Source organism: Suricata suricatta, chromosome 7 (assembly GCF_006229205.1).
Source record: "Suricata suricatta isolate VVHF042 chromosome 7, meerkat_22Aug2017_6uvM2_HiC, whole genome shotgun sequence".
Taxonomy (NCBI): domain Eukaryota; kingdom Metazoa; phylum Chordata; class Mammalia; order Carnivora; family Herpestidae; genus Suricata; species Suricata suricatta.
In genome coordinates, this window is record NC_043706.1 from 17,978,983 (window position 1) to 18,001,921 (window position 22,939).

Below are 22,939 nucleotides of genomic sequence, written 5' to 3' on the forward strand. Positions count from 1 at the left end.
GACAAAAAAGATCCCCGGTGCTGATTCCTTTGTGCACATCCCATATCTCTTCTGTTGCTGGCGACAGGCACAACTTAAGTTGAATCTGAAGATCTCTGCTTTATGATGGAAAGTCCTACACACTCCGGATTTAATAGTTTGACTGATTTCTACCTTCAGGAGAAAAAGCTTTCATTGATTAGGAGACACAGAAAGAGGGAATGACAGAGTGAAAAGATGAACTCTGCAGAAGACCTTAGAAGCAGAGATACAAAGTAGTTTTGATGTTGTAGGGGGAAAAAATGGAGCCAAATGCAAAAGATGAAGCTTGAGGTTTGATTTTGTGTAGCAATTATTATGCAAATATACACAAACAGAAGACACTGTAGTTCTATAATAAGAACACAGCTTCGCTGCTTGTTTATAAAATGAGAACGTCAGAGTAATTGAACAGTTTCTTCAAATCTCAAATCACCCTACACTGAGACCGATTTCAGGGACTTAGGTATTTTCCTTTTGGAACAGTTTATTTCATGATGGTCAAGGAGAAAGGCATGTAAAGGGACTTTCCACGTGTTTTATGGTCTTAGAAGACAGTGGGCTCTTTGCCATAAAACACCATGGGGCTTTCTATTCATTCCCTTTACTCTGCAAAAGCCCGGGCGAAGGAAGACTATGAGGTGCTCGACAGGGATGTGTTCTCCCCACTCATGTGGACACATCAATGCCGGCCCCACTACCCTTGACCCATATTTGGAGTCAAATGAAATCCTTGAGGCCTCCTGGATTACCCAAGTGGATTACCCACGATTTGCTGTGGATGTGAAGGTCCAGGTGTTTACTTCGTCAGACCTCCATGACCACAGTTGTAATAGGCGTAATAGGCGATTGGAAACATTCCTGCCTTCAGTCCCCTAAAATGTTCAGCCTGTTGGGATGGGAAGTGATAGGATCTGGGGGAGAAGGCTACCCTTACTCATCCTGGGAAGATCAAAATAGGATACATCTCTTAGCTAAGTAGCTTTATATCTTAAGAATAAGAAATTACTTTGTATAGTTATGTCAAACACTAACGTATGATTAAAATCCTTCAAAGCCTAAACCGTGAGCATTGTGGGAGGTGGTGGTGGAAAGAGACAATAAGGCATTTTTCAGTTCTTATTCATTTGCTTATATTGATCTTTTTGTAGTTATACAACAAAGGAAGACAGTAATGTCAAGACCTTCTCCAACCCTCTTGTCCCACAGTAGCATTGGGAGATGGGAAGGGAATTCAGAAGGAATCTTGGGGAGGAGAAAGAAGTTAAATTCTACAGACCAGGACGCCACGGACTGGGAGGACCCTCTAATGGTGCTCAATAAGCATCATTGTTGCATATTCTACTCTCACACACACTCTCAACAGTTGAATGGTAGGATCGGAGATAATGGGGTAATGGGCTCCCAGGAGGGAACTGTTTTCTGGAATATCAGGGAACATGGGAGCGATGAGTCCTATTGAGGATATTTCTCCAAGCCAAAAGGGTCTTGAGAATCTCCATGCCATTTGGAGGCTGGAAATTGAGTGGGTTTCACCTCTTGCATCATGAGACATAGGTGGTGACTCCCTCTTCCCCGGTTGCTTGAAACGAGGTGGCCATGGGGAAACCTATTCTGATAAATTCCTGGAGGCTTCTAACCATCCCTGGGGCTGTGCCTATGAAAGCTTCAGGAACAACAGAATAGAGGAAAGTTTGGCTGAGGAGATCTAAAATTCAATGAGACCAGTTTTAGTGGGGGTTTTCTTCTTCAAACAGTCAAAAAAGACTTGGCTCTCTCCAACCTCCACCTGCACGGCCATCTAACTCTGTGACAAGGTTGAGAAACCTCTGCTGGGAAGCCAGAGAGAGCGCAGGCATGGATGTCTGTCCCAGCACTGGCACTGCCCCTCCAGCAACGTGGCTTAGAAGTGGGAATCTACCTGGATGTTCCTGAAGGAGCCTTTTGCTCCTGAGTGCAAGTGTGGAGTTGGGGGGGGAGGGGAAGGCTTAGAGAACCTTGGGGCTGGAAAGTCTCTTGCTCTCTCCTCTCTAGAGTAACTCCCAGCCACATCAAGAGAATCAAGTCACTGGTCTGTGACCATGCAATGCTAGAGCTACTTAAGAAAACTCTCTCAATGGGTATTAGTTCAAGAAAGCTCTTCCAAGGAGAGGAATCTAGAAGGAAACAAAAGTTCAGGGAATCCTCTTGAATTCCTCCCCCCATCTCCTTCTCCCTCTCTCCCCACTGAGCATTTTGGCTGAACTTAGTGTTTCTTTGTATTTCCCTCTTTTGCTGAGAAAACCTTAAGAACCTTCTACTAGGCTTAGATTTAACCACAACCCTTACAGAATCTGGCTTATGAAAACCAGACTTCTCTAAGAGACGGGTCTTCTGGCAGCAATTAGTCTGACTTTTCTTTAACAAAATTCTTTGTAATGCCATTCAGAAAACGGGTGGGTAGGACTTTTGTGGCAGGGAGTGTGTATGTGTGTGGGTGGGTACGGAGGGGGTCTCTGGGGTGGGGGATGGTGTTACAGAGGCCAATTTGTATGACTTGGTGGGGAAAAAAAATCCCAATGTTAACACATTAACTTTGGAGGCTGTGAAATATTTAATTAGTGCACTGGTTGGAATCCTATTAAAACTGGCTCTATTTCTGAAGACTGTCCTGAAAATCTGCTTGTTCCTTTCCTCTGTGCAGAGTATATAAAACTCTCTTCTTGCCATCTCTCCTTGCCACTGAATTATTTCAAACAGTTTGCCAAAGTGATGTATCTTTAAAAGCAGGACCGCCTGGAAAGAACAACAAAAGATCCAATTCGCAAAAAGTCGACAGTAGAGGATTCCAGTGGGTGGACGTGATGGAAGAGTGAGATGTGGAGGAGCAAGGAACAATAGTCTGTTAGGATCCCAGCAGTGGCTTCTCTGCATCTAACTCATGGGCCGTCCTCGATGTGGCCGCCCATTGCCCTCCTCCCCTACCTGTATTTAAAAGTCCAACCCGACAACACATACAACAAACAAGAGACCTATTCATTGAGTCAGCAAAGGCACCTTCTTCTCCTCCTTATGCAAATACTAAATTGAATCAACTGGCTATAGCGTTCATACCATTGCTGAAATATGATAGAAAAAAAAAGTGGAGTATTCCAAGGAAATTGATTCCAACAGTTCGTTTGCAGTGGGGTGGATGTGTGTGTGGCTGAGGTGGAGACACAAATACATCTTGTTAAAATTGTGGCTGCCATGCTGAGAAGAAGCCTACAGTTTTAGATCCCTCCCCCCCCCCCCCACCCTTCCACCTCTCCTAGGGAGCTAAGAATTTGAGCCTTTTAACATGCAAGACCGAAAATTTGGGGCAGCTGTCCCTGGGGGGGGAGGGCCCCTCTCTGAACTCCCTCTGGTCCTGGTTTCCCCTGCTGGAGGCAGGACACGGGTCCGAAGCGCCAGTTGAATTGAGAGTCTATTTCATAGGGGAAAGAGGTCAACTCCGTCTCCAGCCCTGGCCCAGAGGAAGGAAGGAAGTGAAGACCCCCCGGGAACACACGATCCCCTTACCCTTCAGACTTGGGGAGCGAGGACCTTCTTGAGGCTATATCAGGAGAACTTGGGCTTGTTCCCCAAAACCAAGGAACCCCCAAGGGCTTTCCTCTCTAGGCCTCTGGAGGCGCTAACTTCTGGAACTTCACCATTCTGCCTGCTGTACCTCAGTTTCCCTAATGCGGCGACAAACGCAGGAAGTTTGAGGGGGCTGGGGGTACTTGTTCTGAGGGAAATCAAAGAGGGGGAGGCAGAAGGGAAGGGATCAGCCTATCTCCTAGTCCAAGGCAGTGTTCTCTGCCGCACCGACCTTGGGCAGAACCCCAGTACCCCTACCCCAGCCCAGAACAATCAGGGCAAGGCACAGCGCTTGCTCTCGGCCACCAACTCCATCTTAAGCAATGTTAAAAAAAAAAAGGAAAAGAATCCAATCTTTCTGAACACCCAATACATCATTTCAATAAGAATGACTTCACTTTAATAAAGATTTAATACGTTAAATCTGTCTTTGTCGCTGATTGATGCTTCTTTGTCTTGAAAACGATTTGGGTTTTACTGATCAAGAATTCTGGGGGAAATGCTGTAACTCCGAGTCGGGGGTTGTTATTATTGTTGGAGAACACTTCCCGAGGAGGACAAATCCCGCGTGCGCACTGACGCACACGCGCGCTCTCACACTCAGGCCCGCTGGCTTATTCTCCCCGGGCTCTCCGGCTTGGAAACCCAGCACGCTCTCCAGAGCTGCCCGGGACGTGGGGGGAAGGGGGGCGCCGGGAGGGGAGGGAGGGGAGGGAGGGGAGGGGAGGCGCGGGCCGGGAGGGGTAGGGTGCGGAGCGCAGCGTCTGTCAGAGAATCATTTGCCCTGAATCTCAAATTTTCACGGCTTAAAAAGAAAAGGTAAAGCTAATGTCTGGCTCAATTAATAAACATGGTAATTTCACACCCGGAGAAGGACATAATTTCATCCGAGCGCTATCTGCGCCATCACAAAGGGTCAGGGCGCAGCTGCGGCGAACCCGGGTCATTACGGAGTCGCCGAGCGGCTCCCGCGCCCCGGCCCAGCGCGCGCCTCGAGGCGAAGGATGGCTGCGGGCGAGGCCGGGGCTTCCCCCGATAAAGGACTTACCCACCGTGCGGGAAATGGAGCCGCTTTCAGATGGGGAGTAATCAGCTCGCAGACGTAGCGCCCGCCACGGTCCCCCCTCCCCTAACCGCCCCCCCCCCCGGCCATTTACTTTTTAAAAACGAGAGATAAAACCAGCAAACACCCTCTCGCTCTCATCTCTTGTCTTTCGCTCTACCCGTCTTATGTCCTTTTGCAATAAAACCACGACCTGTAGGATATAGATACGCGCATACACATTTTTATTTTTTAGAGGTTGCTTTTGATTCGCTGTCAGTAGAAACCTATTGTATCTGTAAATTTCAGGACAGTTGTAGTTGATAAATTTCTGGTGTCAAGATTTGGGGCCAGGAGCTGGGAGACAAGATATTAGCTTCAATCTCATAATCTCTTAATCACATTACACTTTAAGTGAGCATGTGTAATTTCACCCATCAATGATTTATTTAAGCATTTGGAGCACAATTACTTGTCTCATACACAAATACTGACTGGAGCATTGTTTGCTAGAAAGAAACCCTGACATACAGGGAAAAAGAACACATCTTTTCCGTTCCATTACGTGTCCCACCTCGGAATCAAAATTCATCTGTAATCGAGACCCGCAGGGCCCGTCTCCAGAAAGGAAGGGGCCCCAGAGGCAAATTCAGCCGAACCACAAGCCGGGGTGGGGGGTGGGAGTGGGGCGCCCCACCCCCACCCCTTTTCTGGGTATAGATTTTTAAGCAGATCTTCAAAGCTAAAATAAATGCCCATTAAATAGCCGCATGCAAATAGGATGGAGCCGGGCGGCTAAACACACAAAGCCCATCTCACATAAAACAAAAGCATGATTGATGGCAACCCGGATGCCCGGGTGTTTGGAAAAAAAATTATACTTGTCCAGTCTCCCAGGTGTCTAAATTATTGAAGAGCGATGTGCATATTTCAATGGGAGAAGGTGGCCGCGGTTAGGGACCCGCGGTCGGCGCCGCGAGTGTCACAGTGTGGTATATTTGGGTCTGGGGAAGGACTCCCGGGCGAAGAATTTTTAACACATTCTTCTCTGGGTGGTAGCGCTAACCTGACAGCTCTCCGGCAAATGGTTAGAGAAAATGGATCGCTTCCCTGGGCCGGGGACCTCACGTCCCCGGCCTGCGAAAGGGTCTGCAAAGCTGACCGCTCGGCTCTTGGAGCCCCGCAGGCCGCAGAGGGCGGCGGGCAGGGCCCGGGCGGCGCCGCAGCTGGGCGGTCTCGCGGTGCCCAGCCCAGCCGTGAACTTCGGCCCGCCAAGTGCTGTGGGCCTTTTAGACCCAACTCAACCCGGCTGTCCGACTCCGAGGGCGGGGCCCACTGTGCTCCTTCGGTCTTGGAGGCGCTCGCGGCGTCAGTCCTTTGTTCTGGCACTTTCAGGGCCTCCAGAAAGTCGCCCCGTCGGGTGTGGGAAGGACCGCACTGGGCAGGCCTGGCTCAGAGCCTGAGGCACGGTTAGGGGAGCTAGTGTTGGGACCCGGCATCCGCTTGGTGTGTGTGCTCGGTGGGGTGGGTGGCTGGGTGGTGGTGGAGTGTTTAATAATGCTGGGTGTGGTAAAACAAGTGGGAAACGGTGGGAACTTTCCAGTATCTCATTTTAAATCTAGGAAGGGAACATTTGAAAATAAGCAAGCTTCTCTCCTTCTCTCTTGTCTCCCTCTTTCTCTGTGCTTTTCCTCCTTTGTTGTCTCTTAACTCCCCAAATCAATCTCTTTCTGTCTCTGTGTCTCTCTCTCTCTCTCACTTTTTTTTTTTTTTACCCCGTCCTCAACTCTCTAGCTCGTCGGTTTCTGAATCTTCCTTTTCTCCCTCCCTCTTCTTCCTTCTTTATAAATATGCAGATGAGAAAAAAGAGCTTCAGCGATCCTTGTTCTCAGAGGGTGGTGGGGCTCAGGGTTAAAGGCCTCTAGTCAGCCAGGGAACCCCAGGCTCGCCCTTTTCTTGCTGGGCTGGTGGGGGCGGCGGAGAGATGCGTGGGGCTCAGGGCCCTCTGCGTGTGGGGGAGGGCACTCAGTATTTCCCACGCATGGAGTCCTCATCCCAAACTTGAATCCATCTTGCTGTTGAAGTCAGGCTCCGCGGATTCATAATAGCGACGACAAAGAGTAATTACATATTAGAAAACAAAACAATAATTACACTACCAAGTCGACACACCAGTCAGCGAAGCACAGTCGCCTGGGTTTGAAACAGCAAAGCCCGCGGCGCCGGAGGCTGACTCAGCAAATCGGAAAAGCCCCGAGACCGCATCCACACCGGCTGATGCGGAGAATCTGTTCCGAGGCTGAACAGCAGACGCGCGCCAGCCCCTGCCCCAATCACCTGCTGAAAGGTCTTAGAGGTCATAAGATCTGGTCTGGGAGCTGTCTGGCAGAAAACCATGTCACAAACACCAAATAAGTGGTTCCTTGGAGAGCTGAGTTTTGTTTTTTAAATCTAGGTGGATACACAGATTGTTGAGTTGAACTACTGTTTTACATTGTTACATTTTAGAAGAGAGAAAGGCGATTCTTACGTGTTAGTTTCCCCCAGCACCTGTCACCTGGCTCCTTGGTTACTTTATGGCGCCCTCAGGCCGCGATGTCTTCGGGTTTCCGCTTTACCCCCAAGTGTTAGGGCCACCATGCCCTTTTCACTTCTTCCCCGGCGCCCAGAGAGGCAGGCTGTTGAGCCCAGCTTGGGACACAGAGCGTCCCTCACCAAAGCACATCAGCAATCGCTGCCACATTCCCCAGTTCCCTTGGATCAGCGGTTGGGGAGGTTCTTCTTTCCTTTCATCGCGCTTTCATGCCCTCTTCAGTGACTCCAGCACGTCCTCTGGTGGGTCCCGGGGCCCAGGCCCGAGGGTGGATGCGGAATTGGGGGAGGGGTGCAGGTGGCTGGCGAGTGCAGGCGTCGCCCGCAGCCTGACCGAGATCTGCCCGACTCCTGGCCGTCCGCTGCCCACCGAGGCCGGCTCCGCTTGCATTACGGGTGTGAAAAGAAACAGTCTTTTTGGGCCAGGAGACTGTGGCTAGATGATGCAACTGAGCTTGAAACATGGGGAAGGGCTTTGAAGAGACTCGACTCCAGTCTCTCCTCCCACTTCCCCGGGGCCTTTCTTCCGGGGCTGGAAGCATGCCTCAAAGGCAGGGGGGCTTGGGGGTGAGGGGGCGCCAGTGCGCCTTCGCCGAGAGTGGTGTCATCGGGCGAGAGCCGAGATGGGGACAGTCCTCGCCAGGCGTGGGAATGCCTTGCACAGTCAGCCGGGGACAAAGCCCAGGAGCACCCTTTTAGGCCCCAGGGATGAGTTGCATTCAGGCGGGGGGGGGGGACCACCCCCTGCAATCCCCCACCCCACCCCGCCCTTAGCCAGGCGACATCTTCCGCAGGCCGGAAAGGAGTCCGACGTGGTCCAGGTGGGAGAGGGCGTAGGGACCCAGAGCGGGTACCTGGGACTGGTGGGGTCTGAGAAGCCGGTGGGTAACGCCAGGCAGAAGCAAGCGGGAAACCCGCCTTCGGTCTAGCGCCCTCTGTAGGGCTCCTGAGCCCCTCGGACTGTGGACGGCTCTCCTTTCATCCCCCAGGGCTCAGGGAAGGACAAAAGACCTATAAAAAAATCCAACAAAAAAAAATATCAGCTTGACCCCCAAAAGAACACTGTTTAATGAGGTGGAAAATTCTTCCACACAAATTGCTTTTTCTACTACTTTATGAGAGTTCATAAATGTTAATGAAATCCAGTTACCAAAAAGTAACATACATCATTGCAGCTGAAGGAAGGCAGAGGAAGGAAGGTGGTAGTTAACGTACAATCATAATTAAAATAACAGCAGCGGCAGCAACAATGCGGCCTATGGCTAATGTGGTTGGAGCCCTAGTCCGGCCTTGCACCACTGCATCCGATCTGGGTTGGACCCTGGTGTTTCACCGGACAGGAACGGCTACCATGTAATCCGCTGCAGCACCACCACCAAAAATGTAGGGGTGTGAAAGCTGGTGGATCAGAGGGAACAGAAACACGAAATGCTCTTCTGTTTCTTTTCTTTTGCAACAGAATGCTTGCTATGGACTCAAACATACTCAACATTCACGCACAAAAGGAGCCCAATAAAAATGTCTGGGAGAAGAAAGGAGGCGGCAAGTTCATGGTCTTCTACACCCTGCAAGACATCATTACTCCTTCCTTCCTCTCTGTCATCGGACTGTAAACTCTCAGAGCAGGAGATCTTATTCTGGTATTTCTATCCTCAGCATCCAGCACTGTAATCGGCACATAGAAGGTGATTAATAGGTGTGTGTTGAGTGAGGAAAATTAAATGGACCAGTAACAGAAAGTTAAATAACTCAATGGATGAGCTACTTGATAGCATCTGTAGATGGACCAAGGTGCTTGAGCATTCAATATTTTCAATATCCAACAAATATTAAAAAAAAATAACACTCTATACAGGGATAGTTCTTGGTACTGGGGCAAAAATCCCTTCCCTCAGGAAGTTGACATTTTGATTTGGATGTTTTGGTTGATGATTTGCTTTTCAAGGCTGGGCAAATGGCTTCCTAGCTAACTTCTGGGAAGTGCTTTAATTTTCACTTTCCAGATCCCTCTTTACTAATGATAGAGTTGAAGAGAAGGCATTTGAGGTCTGCTTATGAAAGTCATTATATAAAGCATGGGTTTTTGTTTTCTTCCAGCTTTGTCAATAAAGAATTGACAAATAAAGAGACGCCTGGGTGGCTTAGTTAGTTGAGTGTCCTACGTTTGATTTTGGCTCGGATCATGATCCCAGGGTTGTGGGATAGAGCCTTTGCTGGCTCTGAGCTGATGGTGGAGCTGTTTACAATTCTCTCTACCCTCCCACTCTTCCTCCTTCTGCCCCTCCCCCCCCTCTCTCTCTCAAATTAAAAAAAAAAGATTTGACAAATAAGAATACAACTTGGTATTTTGATATACATACAAATCATGAAATGACCACTACACTCAAACAAACATACCCATCACCTCACTTTGTGTGTGTGTGTGTGTGTGTGTGTGTGTATAAAAAGTATTGTTGACTGTGATCACCATGCTATACACTAGGTTCATCCATCTTTTGTAACTGAAACTTTGTACCCTGCAACTAACATCTCATCATTTCCCTCTACCCCCGACCCCTGGCAACCACCACTGTATTCTCTGCTTCTGTAAATTCAACTATTTTCGATTCTGCATGTAAGTGAACTCACGCAATATTTGTCTTTCTGTGTCTGGCATAAGTCACTTAGCATAATGTCCTCCAGGTTCACTCATATTGTCCCAAATGGTAAGATTTCCTTGTTTTTTAAGGCTAATACTTGTGTGTGTATCACATTTTAAAGAATATGTTTTGAAGGAAGATGTTTTATATTTCTTTAATGGGGTCATTTTGTCTTAGGGCTTTATTTCTTCTGAAGGAGAAAAACAGATTTATTTTTTGTAAATATCTAGGACAATTTGAATATTTTCCTGTTTCCTTTGAGAGCTGCTGAAATCAAGCCATTTTAGCTTTGCATACATTGCTTAATATTTCATGTCTTCTAAATATGAATACTAATACTAATAACTATCATTTTTTTAGATTGTATCTTTTGCCAGTCACTGTGCTCAGTGTCTCACAGACTTCAACTCTTTTAAGCTCTCAACAGCCCTTTAAGATAGATGCTATTGTTGGTATCTTTATTTATTTAATTTAATTTAATTTATTATTTTTAAATGTTTATTTATTTTTGAGACAGAGAGAAGCAGAGCATGAATGAGGGAAGGGCAGAGAGAGAGGGAGATGCAGAATCTGAAGCAGACCCCAGGTTCTGAACTGTCAGCACAGAGCCTGACACAGGGCTTGAACTCAGGAACTGGGAGATTATGACTTGATCTGAAGTCAGATGCTTAACTGACTCTGAGCCACCCAGGCACCTCTATTTTTTTTATTTTAGAGAGAGAGAGAGAGAGAGTGCAAGCGGGAGAAGGGCAGAGGGAGAGAGAGACCATCTTAAATAGGCTCCATGCTCAGCACAGAGCCAGACTCAGAAATCTATCCCACGACCCTGCGGTCATCACCTGAGCTGAAATCAAGAGTCAGATCCTCAACCAGCTGAGCTACCCAGGCACTCTGGTATCTTAATTTTAAAATGAGGGGACCAGGAAGTCTGGTGACTCAGTTGGTTAAGTGTCGGACTGCAGCTCTGGTTATGATCTCCCAGTCTGTGAATCTGAGCCCCATCAGTCTCTCTACTGTCAGTGCAGAGCCTGCTTCAGGTCCTCTGTTCCGCCTCACTGCCCCTCCCCACATACATGTGCATGCACTCTCTTTCTCAAGTATAAACAAACTGTAAATAAAATAAAATAATAAAGTGAAATAAAATAAAGTGAGGGAACCAAGATGAAAGAGGCTAAGTAACCTATCTTAGGCCACCAGTCGTGGTCTGGAATCCATCCAGGACACTAGAATGGAGAGATCGCCACAGCACTTTCAGCCATTTGCCCTCAGCTTTCTTCTCTATAAAATGCGGTGAATGTCAGTCTAGTCTATCTTGTGTACAGAGTGAAGATAAAATTTGATCCATTTATGAAAACTCTCTGTAAATGTTAAAATGCTGCATGAATACATGGTACTTTGTTATCATTTTAATTTAATTTAATGAATTTTAAAGATCTTATTTTTTTAACTTTTTTTTCATGTTTTATTTATTTTTGATACAGAGAGAGACAGAGCATGAGAGGGGGAGGGGCAGAGAGAGAAGGAGACACAGAATCTGAAGCAGGCTCCAGGCTCTGCGCTAGCTGTCAGCACAGAGCCCGACGCGGAGCTCGAACCCAAGAATGTGAGATCTGACCTGAGCCGAAGTCAGAGGCTTAACCAACTGAGCCACCCAGGTGCCCTAAAGATCTTATTTTTAAAGTAATCTCTACACTGAACATGGGGATGAAACGTACAACTGAAAGATCAAGAGTCTCTTGCTCTACTGACTTAGCCAGGCAGGTGCGTTGGTACTTTTGTTTCTGGTGTAGTTGGTGTTGTTATTATTACATGCTGTTTCTTATCCATAATAGCTAGTACCTCCTGTAACCTACTCTGCAACAGCAGTTAGTGAAATTGATTGAACTTTGGTTGAGCAAATTGTGTGTGGCGATGGAGCTGGTAGGAAACGAGTCAGACACACGGTGCTGGTTGAGTGGTAGAAACACCACTGGCAGTGATTTGGCTTCCTGACAAGTCTTCCTACATCCTGGGGCATCTCAGGGTCTGGTGGGTATGGGGGTCTGAGGGCCCCTGGCCACCCAGCATAGTATCCTTAGGAATCTCCTCCCTCCTAATTGCAGGGTGCACTGTTCCGCTTTGCCCAGGCCATTGGCCCTGCGGTCAGCCATCACGCTTAGTAGCTAGACCAAGTGCACAGTGAGAAAGGTTAAGTTTTCATTTTTGTGAGTAAATTTGCAATGCTGCTTTGGAGACAACATAATTACTACTTCCCACACCTTATTGTGTCTGGGAGAGAAATGGTCACAAAGACATCAAACAAACATCAGGTCTCTGTCACCGCCTCCTACACCTGTCATCCTCCAAAAAAGTGGGCAAGACCTTGTGGCTGTTTGAAAATCTTTAGTGCTTTTTCACTTTAGTCACCCGGCTGGGGCAGTAACTGGTGATGTCTTTAATGTTTGAAGCTTGGGTCAAGGACTAAAAAGGCAGAGTGATTAAGGACATGCTGGTCCATTCCTGTTTGTAGTATTCAGTCTTTATATTTCATTTTTTATCTGTATTCAACACTTTTGAGCTGTTTGCTGGGAAAAAATTCCACTGAGAAGATTCCAGGCTGGTGGGGAGGCAGATGAGTGAAAATATAACTACAAACAGTGAAGTGAGTTCTAACAGGGATTTATACATAGAGTGAGGGTGGACTGGTGAATCCTTATGATATACGGAATTAGGTAAAAACACGCGTTCTCTCTTAGGGTGATATTGCTCTTAAAGGTGGCAAAAATTGGTTCTTTGGGGGCAAAAAGTCTTAGACAGTATAGTGGTTTGTGATCCTCCAATCAACCCTACTTGAAAAAGTCTTATTTTCTGTCTATTTAATTTTTCTTGTTAGATAGACTTTAAATTTATTTTTTTCTTAGAGGTTGTGATAGTAATAATAATAATAAAGGTTGTAATCATGGGGACTGGATAGATGAATTTGTTTCAGTAACTCAGGCTGTCTGTCAAAGACTACCAAGTTGGTTTTTATGGCTGTCTTCCAGTTAGTTTAATGTCTATTTATTTTTGAGAGAGAGACACAGAGCACAAGTGGGGGAGGGGCAGAGAGAGGGAGGCAGGATCCGAAGAAGGCTCCAGGCTCTGAGCTATCAGCACTGAGCCCAGCGTGGGGCTTGAACCCACGAACCATGAAATCATGACCCGAGCTGAAGTTGGACACTTAACCGACTGAGCCACCCAGGCACGCAGTGTCTTCTAAGTTAGTTTAAAAGCCACAATCGATTTGGCTGATTTGTCCAAAAATTTATCCTTACTGTACTGATTAAAATTTTCCTGATTCATTGCCTGATACAGAGCGACCCACCTCCTCCTGTCTCATAGAATAGGGCAGTGAATTCTAAATACTCCTCTAGTTTCCTCAGACATCAGTTACCTCCGGAGAAGCATGCAAAACCAACTTTTGACCCAGCTTCCCTGCTGCAAAACCAAGCTCCTGGATCAAATGTTGACACCTGTAGAAAGGAGAGGTTTGATGATATTTCATATTATTAATTACAGATAATGGTTGAATTTACAAATATGCTTCCTTCCACTCATGCGGAGGTTAAGATATCAAATTTCAATACACAGAGAAAGTCATAAAATCTTGTTGCAAGGTTGTTAGTATTTTATTCTTTTCCTTTGCAGTTTTTATCCTTTGGACTAACTGTAATTACCACTTCTAGATCTTGCCCAAAGCGTAACTTAAGAAATTGCTGAGCCCAATATCTGAGATTTTTGGAGACAGCTTTGAAAGGACTTTTTAACTATACAGAGTCATTTAAGCAGGAGAACATAAGACAAGTGGAAAAGGCACTACGTGTTGGATTCTCCCAACCAAGAAAGCAACAGTGATAATCACTGAGCAACTGGAGTGAAGGAGAAGGAAAATCGCCTCAGGGGGAGCGAAGAATGAAAATGGTCACCGAAGTTGCGTTACCTGAAATAACTTCGTTGAAAAAGAATAACAGAACTTCCTGCTCCCCCTTCCACCAAACTTTAAAAAATAAAAAGTCCTACCACCCACAAAGATGTCTTGGGTAAGCCTTGAATACATTAGGGGGTGTGAGCAGAAAACCTTGCTTAGGATTCATTGCCAACAAAAGACAGTTGGAGTTGGTGGCTTCCCAAACCAGGGCCGGTGGGGAGGGGGAGGGGACCACACAGTGCTCCTTGAAAAGCATTTCAATCCCTCTGGGTCAGAAGGGGCTACTGTAGATATAAACCTTTACATATAAGCCCTTCTTGTGTGAAGTAGCCACTTGCCCAGTCACATACCGTAGTCACACAGACAGGGACACAAAAGCCATTTGTTAATGCCTCAGACAAGGCTGAAGGGGAGTCATGAGAAGGGCGACCCACATTCCTGGGGAATGTAACGCACAATTCTTCTCTTTCACACCATATTAGTATTGACCGTTTTATTGTAGCCTTGTTATTGTGGCTGTTTTCCTTTCATGACACCGTTTTCCAAAGTTTAAAAGTTGACTGCTAACATTTGCTTCACTTTAAATCTTGGTGTGAAGGTTTTTTTGGGTGTGTGTGTGTGTGTGTGTGTGTTCACACACAAGGATGACCAAAAAGGCATTTTTGTTTAAAGGAAACTGTTTTCTAAAAGCCCAGACATTTCCATCTTTTTATCCACAACGCTAGGTATGTTTGAGCCGGTGAGGCTCCCTGTCAGCTAAAGATGGACGTATTTGGAGTTGGCGGTGGTTTAGTGGAAAGAGGAGTGGATTCAGAAGCAGAGGAAGTGATGGTTTTTAGCTGTGGGCAAACCAGTTAATACGGATGGGCTTTCATTTCTTCATCTGTAAAATGGGCATACTAATAGATACTTTATAGGAATTCTATAGAATAGTGGGTGCTGTGAAACTGCGGAGAGTTTTGAAACTGAATTGTGGCTTTATAATCAAGCTGCAATGAACCAGCACCTACACTTCCCCTCTGAGATCCTCAAACCCAATTACTCTCCTCTCTCGTTCATCTGCCACATTGCATGGATGCTGAGCATTTTATGGGGCCTAGAGTTATATTCCTGAACGTCGGTCTCATTAAATCAATCTCCTCTCCAACAAAACTGTGACAGTTTCCCTAACTTCTAAGACTCTTAGCCCGGCAGGTAAGGTCCTCTTTGACCCAACCCCAAACTGCTTTTCCACACCTCTGTTGGTGACATGCTTCCAAACACCCCGAGTCTTTGGCGCCCCAAACTTTTGCCTTGCCCGGAATTTGCCAGGGACTTACTAGACTCCTCCTGGCCTTTGCTCAGCCTGGAATGCCATTCCTCCCACTCAGGGGGGAAAAGAAATCTTATCATTTAAATCCCAAGTTACAAATTCATCTTACCCTAATCAGAAGCAATGGTCTCTTCTCCCGACTTCTTAGAGCATAATGCTTGTAACTGTATTTGACCTTGTTTTAATTCTTTTTAAACCCTTGCTGTGAACCTATGATTACCATCACTACTTACTGAACATCCTATATCTTTATAATAAAGTCAATAAATGTAATGCTGGGTGTGTTTCAGGTACAACAAGGCCCTGTTTAATAAAACACAAGGAATGCTCACATTCTGCTTTGTGTTTGGTTAGCTTGTTTAGTTTTTCACCAGATGGCAAGTGTATCAAGGGCAAGGCCTATGATTTATTTAGGTCCCTGTTCTCTATAGTGATTGGCAATGAGCCTTGGGTGCCTTCGTAACAAAAGCAACAACAGAGTGTTAGGTTAATAAGATACATATTATGGAGGTTTAGATCTTTGGGTGGGAAAAGTGTTAAACAAAGGGTCATAATGAAATGTGATTTGGAGATGGCTACGCTTTGAGAGACGTGTTCCTGAAAAGCAATGACCAAGTGGAACTCTTTTTTCATGTGAAAATTGGCTCCAAGTTTTCAGTGTAAAAGAGGGTCTTTTTTAAAGAACGCCACCTCCCCTGTGTTGACTTCCTTTGTAAGTGAAGACTGTGCTAGGTTTCCATGTTGGGTTCGCGGTGAGCAGAGAATTCTCATCTCGTTGCCCTGAACTCCCCGCAACTCTGAATTGTTGCCAGCAAACAATTTAACTCCTTTTTCATTTTGACAAACGAACTCCTCCAGGATATCACTGTTGAAATATCAGCCACTGCATGGCCCATGGGCTTCTGGTGTAATTTCCTTTGGCTTTTCTGGGTGGATGGGTGTCATCTGAATTAATGATAAAACTATTCCACTTTATTGGGTAATTAATAAATGCTGGGGAAGGAGGATCTTGGGTGATACATATTTGCCTCTTCCTGTATTTACAGGAGAGAAACAAACCAAAAATGAAGGCTACTTTGGGCCACTTATATTAAAGTGACTCTGGACCAGTTGAGTTCCATTTTGACTGCACCAAGCTCATGAAAAGACCAAGGCTTCGGACAGTTTGTGTAAACATGCATACACTTCCTTAGCCTCTAGTCTTTGCTTTTCCTTCAGTATGTTTGGGGGGGGGGACCCTAACACTGCCCACCCCCTGCAAACATAAGTGCCAGCAAAGTTCACAGACAGTGTGATTTCAGAACTCAGCCAGTGTGGAGAGCCCTCTTTTCCAGCAGGGCACTGCTTGGTTTGTGATGGTGGTCTTTTATATTTTCCCATGTTGTGCATTTCTCCTTTGTACTTAGCAGGAAAAAATAAGTGTGGAAAGAAACACTATCAAAATTTCTCCCCATCCTATCTGTTATGGGTTCTAGAGTGTCCCCTTGCACCCAAAGGTATGTGGAAATCCTAACCTCAGCATGTAACCTTACTTGGAAATAGGGTCATTGAAGATGTGATTAGTTAAGTTGAGGTCATACTGGAGTTGGGTGTGTCCTTAATGCAACAGGATTGGTGTCCTTACAGCAGGGAAATTTGGCCAGAGTCACAGAGGGAGAAAGGTCATGTGGCAACAGAGGCAGAGTTAGAGCAGTGCCACCGCAAACCAAGGAGCGCTCAGGATTGTCAGCCACCTCTAGAAGTTAGGAAGGGGCAAGAAAGGATCTACCCAGAGTTTTAGAGGAAGCAAGGCCCTGCTGACACCTTGGTTTTGGACTCGAAGCCTCCAGAACTGTAAGAGAATAAATGTCTATTGTTTTAAGTTATCCAGTTTCTGATTCTTTGTTACAGCAGCGCTAGGAAACTAACATACTATCATTCCCCCTATCTCTTTGGTTTTTCTGTCCAGAGGCAAATAATGTTAACACTTCTGATGGTAATATTTGATTTTAATTTAAAAATCAATGTGTTTGATTTTTGAATAGATGGTACATTCACATGGGTTTAAAAAATACACAAAAACTTATACAGTGAAAAGAATCTCCCTGTGGGTCCATCCCTCATCAGTCTGTTCTCCTGTCTTGCCTCGGACTCTCCACCATGCTCACTCGTGTGGTTGGTTATTTTATACATATACATATTGTAGATTTTTATCTCCCCTTTAGTAGGAGTCTTTTACTCCATTGTTCTTCACCTTGCCTTTTTTTTTTCTTATAAAAAGTATTCTCCAATCCTTTTCCGAACAAAAGTTCCACAGCTTAGAGACTGACGAATACAGTTACTGTGACAGGGTAAAGGAGAAGAAAGTGTGGACTTAGTTAAGGTCACCATCCATCTCTGGCATCAGAATTGGGCCGACTCTTGGGGCACCTGTATGTCTCAGTCAGGTAAACATCTGGCTTTTGATCTCGGCTCGGATCTTGATCTCAGGGTTGGGAGTTCAAGCCCTGCATTGGCCTCCACATTGGGCATGAAGCCCACTTAAGAAAAAAATTGGGCTCACTGTCTAGTATCTGCGCTTATGGGAGCATAAGTTGTAGGAAAGGTTATGTCAGTTAAGGCTGGAATGTCTAGAACTCTGCTCCTCGTACCAGAAGTTACAGATTCAGGGCAATCGGGGGACCCTGAGATTCAATCTTCCAGGCCTCAAATAGATATTTGGCATTGGAGGCAGTGAATTAGAGTGAGCGTGGAGGGGTTGGCCTTTGTCTCTCTTGTCTCTTGGGAGTCTTCATGGTTGGGAGGAATGCTTCAAGGGAGCCGGGCTTCTAGACCTCTGCCATTCAGCTGTGGTGGGCATCCAATTTGCTGATTTGAGGAGGAAGGGGACAATAGAGAATGGGGGTCAATTAAAAACATTGACTTTGGAATCAGATGCTTGGGTTTGCATTCGTATTCCCAGCTGGTGACTTGGTTTACTTACTCTCTAGAGTACTCTTGGCCTAGAACCTCTCTGTGCTTCAGATTCATTGTCTGTAAAATGACAACTGTTATGAGAAGTCAAGGAGATCTTTGGTTTGAGGGTTGATACTCTGTCCTATGCTTTAATGTCAAGGAGAAGATGAGGAGATGCAGACAGTTAGCAATGCTGTGGGGTAAAAACTGAAAGCCGCTGGCTTAGGCCAGAGGAAGGGTGTTTTTTTGTTTTTTTTTTTTAATTTAAATTAAAATTTTTTTTCTCAATAGCTTAGCCTCAAGAGAGGCTAGGGGGGACTGAGGATGCATATAATGAAAATACACAGGCTGAGGGGAATTTGTGCTTATTTTGACTTCAATTAACTTATAAAACACGTAAGAACTTATATGCAAATTAGTAACAATTACTTTCTGTGATGACCCTTGGTCGTTTTGCAGTCTTGACATCTACATTATGTTGGGTCTGTGATGCTTGATCCCTGATGTCCCACATTGGGCCATCTCCTGCAGTCCATTTGTACCCACCATCCTCTGACTGCTTAGCCAATTGCAGGGACTATTGTCATATCTATTCTTTGTTCAGATTCAGATTACCCTTCCTTAGTGCCTAGAATTGATAATATAGCACTTCATAAGTTCATAAAAATGTTGTCTTTTAACATCACCAGCAAAGTAACTGGGAAGGGGGGGTAGCAAATTCACACTGTGTCCCTGTAGAGATTTCAAAGCGTCTTTTAGGGTTTCAGTGCACAATTTCTGTTAAAGATAAATGTAAGTGGAGTTCAACCCCTCAGAAATCCTTGTACTCTTTTAGAGTTCTCTCTCTTTTATTTTTAAGTTTAGTTATTTATTTTGAGAGAGAGAGTGCTAGCACAAGCAGGGGAAGGGCAGACAGAGAGACAGAGAGTATCCCAAGCAGGTCCCACATTGTTGGCACAGAGCCCCAGATGGGGCTTGAACTCACAAACTGTGAGACCATGATCTAAGCCAAATCAGACACTTAATCAACCGAGCCACCCAGGTGCCCCAAGAGTTTTCTTAATTCAGATATTTGGAAAAATCTATTCAGGGAAAGAACTATGATAGTAGAGGCAACATTATTTGTCTGTACATTCAGCATCTGTTCATTGAGTAGTTCATCTATGCCGGGCTCCTTAAGAATGATAGCTATCTAGTGGCACCTGGGTGGCCCAGTCGGTTAAGCAACGGACTTCAGCTCAGGTCATGCTCTCACGGTTCACAGGTTCAAGTTCTGCAATGGGCTCTCTGTTGTCAGCACAGCACAGACACTGCTTGGGGTTCTCTCTCTCCCTTTCTCTCTATCCTCCCCCACTCATGCTTTCTCTCTCTATCAAAAATAAATAAACATTACAAAAAGAATGATAACTATCTAGATGAGGGAAAAGCTACTGGCATTTTTGAAAAATATAATACAATAAAACTTTAGATTGTGAGTAACTTGTTCTGCGAGTGTTCCACAAGACGAGCAAACATTTCTAATAAATTTTAACTTGATAAACAAGCAATGCCTTGCAATACGAGTTGTACGTGATGCTGAATGTCATGTGATCACAACTGAGCCGATGGTTCTTCTCTCCCTCCCCCTCTCTCTTTCTCTTTCTCTCTCTTGCTTCAGAATTGTGGGTGATTGTCCTCCATGCTTGGATGCTTGATCTCAGGCTGCCATGTTTGAAAGAGATGAGTGATTTTTCAGAACGTTGAAAAGTGCCTACAACTGGTACTAATGTACTTTTTTTTTTTTTAGGAAGAGTCTATTAAAGAATTGCTTTATTAATACAAAACATACAAACTATTAAGTGTTAAGAACTTTAAATATCTAAGTCATAGCAAACAGGTGGCAATTCAACATCCAGGGTGGACAGAACACTTGGAAACTGCAACAGATTAGACTCCCATGGTTGAGAGGGCATCTTCAGAGGTGAAGGGCACCCTGGGTGCAACAACTTTTCAAGTTCCTTCTCCTCATCAAGGATCATGAGAGGCACTCCTGTCAAGGGGAGGTATGCAGTCTGGTGCTCTTCAGGCAAGTCAAAGCTCTCAAAATCTAAAAGATTGAAGGGAAAGAATTTTTCTATTTCAGGATAGGTGTCATCCAAGGCTGGAAGAGTGCTTTTTGCTTTGACAGTCTTCTCAGCTACCTTTTTGGCCGAGAAGTTTGGCTGCTTCTGTTTGAGAGGCCCATTTGTCTTTACTGAATTTTATGTGGCTTTGTTGACAGTTCCCAAAGCCTTTCTGGTAACTTTAGGTAAGGCTCCTTGAGCATCAAACATTTTTCCTACACATGGTGTTGAAACCTGAGATTTCCCATCTAAAGCTTTGACTGGAGGCTTGGACCGCAGCTTCTGCCCATCCTTGGGAGCCTGGTTCTCCATTTTCCTTATCAACAAAGATCAGGGTAGCCTTCTAGATCAGCTCCTTCTGCGTGGATCCACGCGCCCAACACTCATGACCTGTTGGTTAACCCACATAAGGATCAACAGCCAAATTCTTCCAAGACAGCCTACTAACGTACTTTTTATCACACAAAGCACCTATGGACTGTCCTTTGCTTTTCCATACAAGGGTTAGCTTAGAATGCTTTGCTTCATTCTAGGTCAGGAAGCTTGCAGATATAGACCCTTTCCTCTGCTACCTTATTGCCAGTGACATTAAGTACAGCGTATGATAAGAGTTTGTTAATACTGTACTGTAGTCAACATCCGTGTGAGCATGTATAATGGTCTCCATGCAGAAAAAGATTCTGTTGAGACAATAGATAGCAGTGATAGTGAGAGCCTCCTCTCTCTTGTCCCCCTCACACCAGCCATGAAGGTTTTCAAAGGTAAATACAGGTTAACTTATTTTTCTTTATATTTTGTATTTCCTTTATTATTTTGGTCATATTACAGTATTGTAATAATTTAAAACGTTTTTAATGTTTATTTATTTTAAAGTCTATTTATTTTTGAGAGACAGAGACAGAGCATGAGCAGGGGAGGGGCAGAGAGAGAGGAAGACACAGAATCAGAAGCAGGCTCCAGGCTTCGAGCTGTCAGCACAGAGCCTGACACGGGGCTTGAACCCACGAACTGTGAGATCATGACCTGAGCTGAAGTCAGCTGCTTAACTGACTGAGCCACCTAGGTGCCCTGTAATCATTTTTATATGAGTATTTTTGGGTTGTGGAATGAATCATCTGAGTTCCATTATTTCTTATGGGAAAATCTGCTTTGATATGCGAGTGCTTTGGATTACAAACATGTTTCTGGAAATTGTTATGCTCACAAATCAAGGTTTTACTGTATATTGTCAAAACAAACATACTTTTATATTAATTGACATTTCATGTCACAAGTGTAATATGCTTCTGTCCCATTACAGGGTCATAGTTATCAACAGCTTAGGTCCTAAGACTTAAAGTAATGGAGGCTTTTTAAAAAATTCTTTTTATTTCATTTATGTTTTAAGTTTTTACTTTTTATTTTAATGTTTGTTTATTTATTTATTTATTTATTTGTTTGTTTATTTATTTATCTTAAGTAGGCTTCATGCACCATGCAGAGCCCAATGTGGGGCTTGTATCATAACCCTGAGATCAAGGTCTGAGCTGAGATCAAGAGTTAGATGCTTAACTGACTGAGCCACCCAGGCATCCCTTCGTTTATTGTTTTACAATAAACTCTACGCCCAACATGGAGCTCAACCTCTAGTATCCTGAGGTCAAGAGTCATGTGCACTATTGACTGAGCCAGCCAGGTGCTCCTGTAATGGAGACCTTTTTCTGTCAAGTTTTTCTCATGGGGGGAGAGCCTCTATGAATGGTGTAGCAGAGACAACCTGGATAGGAGCTGAACCAAGAATCCTTCTCTTGGAAAATAATTCTGAGCCTGGAAGAAATTAAGGCAAGGCAGCACCCTCTTGCCCCATGCACATCCAAGGACGATCCCCACTCCCACCCCCACAGGAAGCAAGGATTCTCACATAAAGCTGTTTGACTGAGTTTGATTCACCTAGAACCATATTATCATCCAGCTTATGTTTCTCTATCAACACCACAAGGCTAAAAGAGATTTTATCAAGACTTTAAAAAGCTTGAGGTATTGCTGTTGAAAATATTCTTTAGGCTGGTAATCTTACATGAAAAGGAAATGAACTCTCTGGGGTGTTCTTAGTGAACCCTTACTGATTTGCTATGATCTTATCTTCTTTTCCTTGTGTTCACAAGGTTTCCCCTCACCCCTGTGTTTACTTTTCTAGAATTTTGGCAATGAAAAATGTCAGATTCAGTGATCTAAATTTGCAGAGTATCGTCTTTTCTTTTGTAAAACCCCATGCTTTATTTTGATGTGATTTTCCAGAATTTCGTCTGATTTCCTGGACTCTTCAAATATTACCACCCGACTTTCCCATGAAAATTTGTTGCCTTATTCTTTCAATTCTTGAAGTTGAATTTCTTTGCTTTATACCACAAAACTGGTTCTTCTCACTGTTTTCCTTATAAAGAGTACTTTTGATCACAAATGTTGCTTTCTAGTACATGACAACTGAAAACCATCAGATAAGAAGGTTTTGGGATCTTCCAATAAATCGTTATCTTGTAGGGTCAGCAGCCTTGCCCTAAGAATCTCTAGAAAGATTGGATCAAGAAACCAGTAGAATGGACCAGATTCTCTTAGTGTGGCTACAAGCTGCTAAAATATATTTCTGGCATTGTGCCTTTATGTTGTAAAAGATATAAAGTCTTTAACATGCAGAAGGGTAAAATAAAACACGAAACCCCTTAACGATAAGCCTTCAAGCAGCCTCCTGCCTGAAATGACAGGTCACGGCAATCA

The 22,939-nt window shown here is 44.8% G+C and overlaps 1 long non-coding RNA gene and 1 pseudogene across 1 annotated transcript; one reads left to right on the top strand and one right to left on the bottom strand.

Moving 5' to 3' along the window:
• The first annotated feature begins 7,215 nt into the window (after positions 1–7,215).
• On the top strand, positions 7,216–13,939 carry LOC115296990. Its single transcript, XR_003911190.1, has 3 exons — positions 7,216–7,495; positions 8,712–8,948; positions 13,596–13,939. It is a non-coding gene; the product is annotated as an uncharacterized LOC115296990 (long non-coding RNA).
• Positions 13,940–19,868: 5,929 nt separating this feature from the next.
• The window catches only part of LOC115295182, a 36,174-nt pseudogene continuing 33,103 nt past the window's right edge, over positions 19,869–22,939 (bottom strand).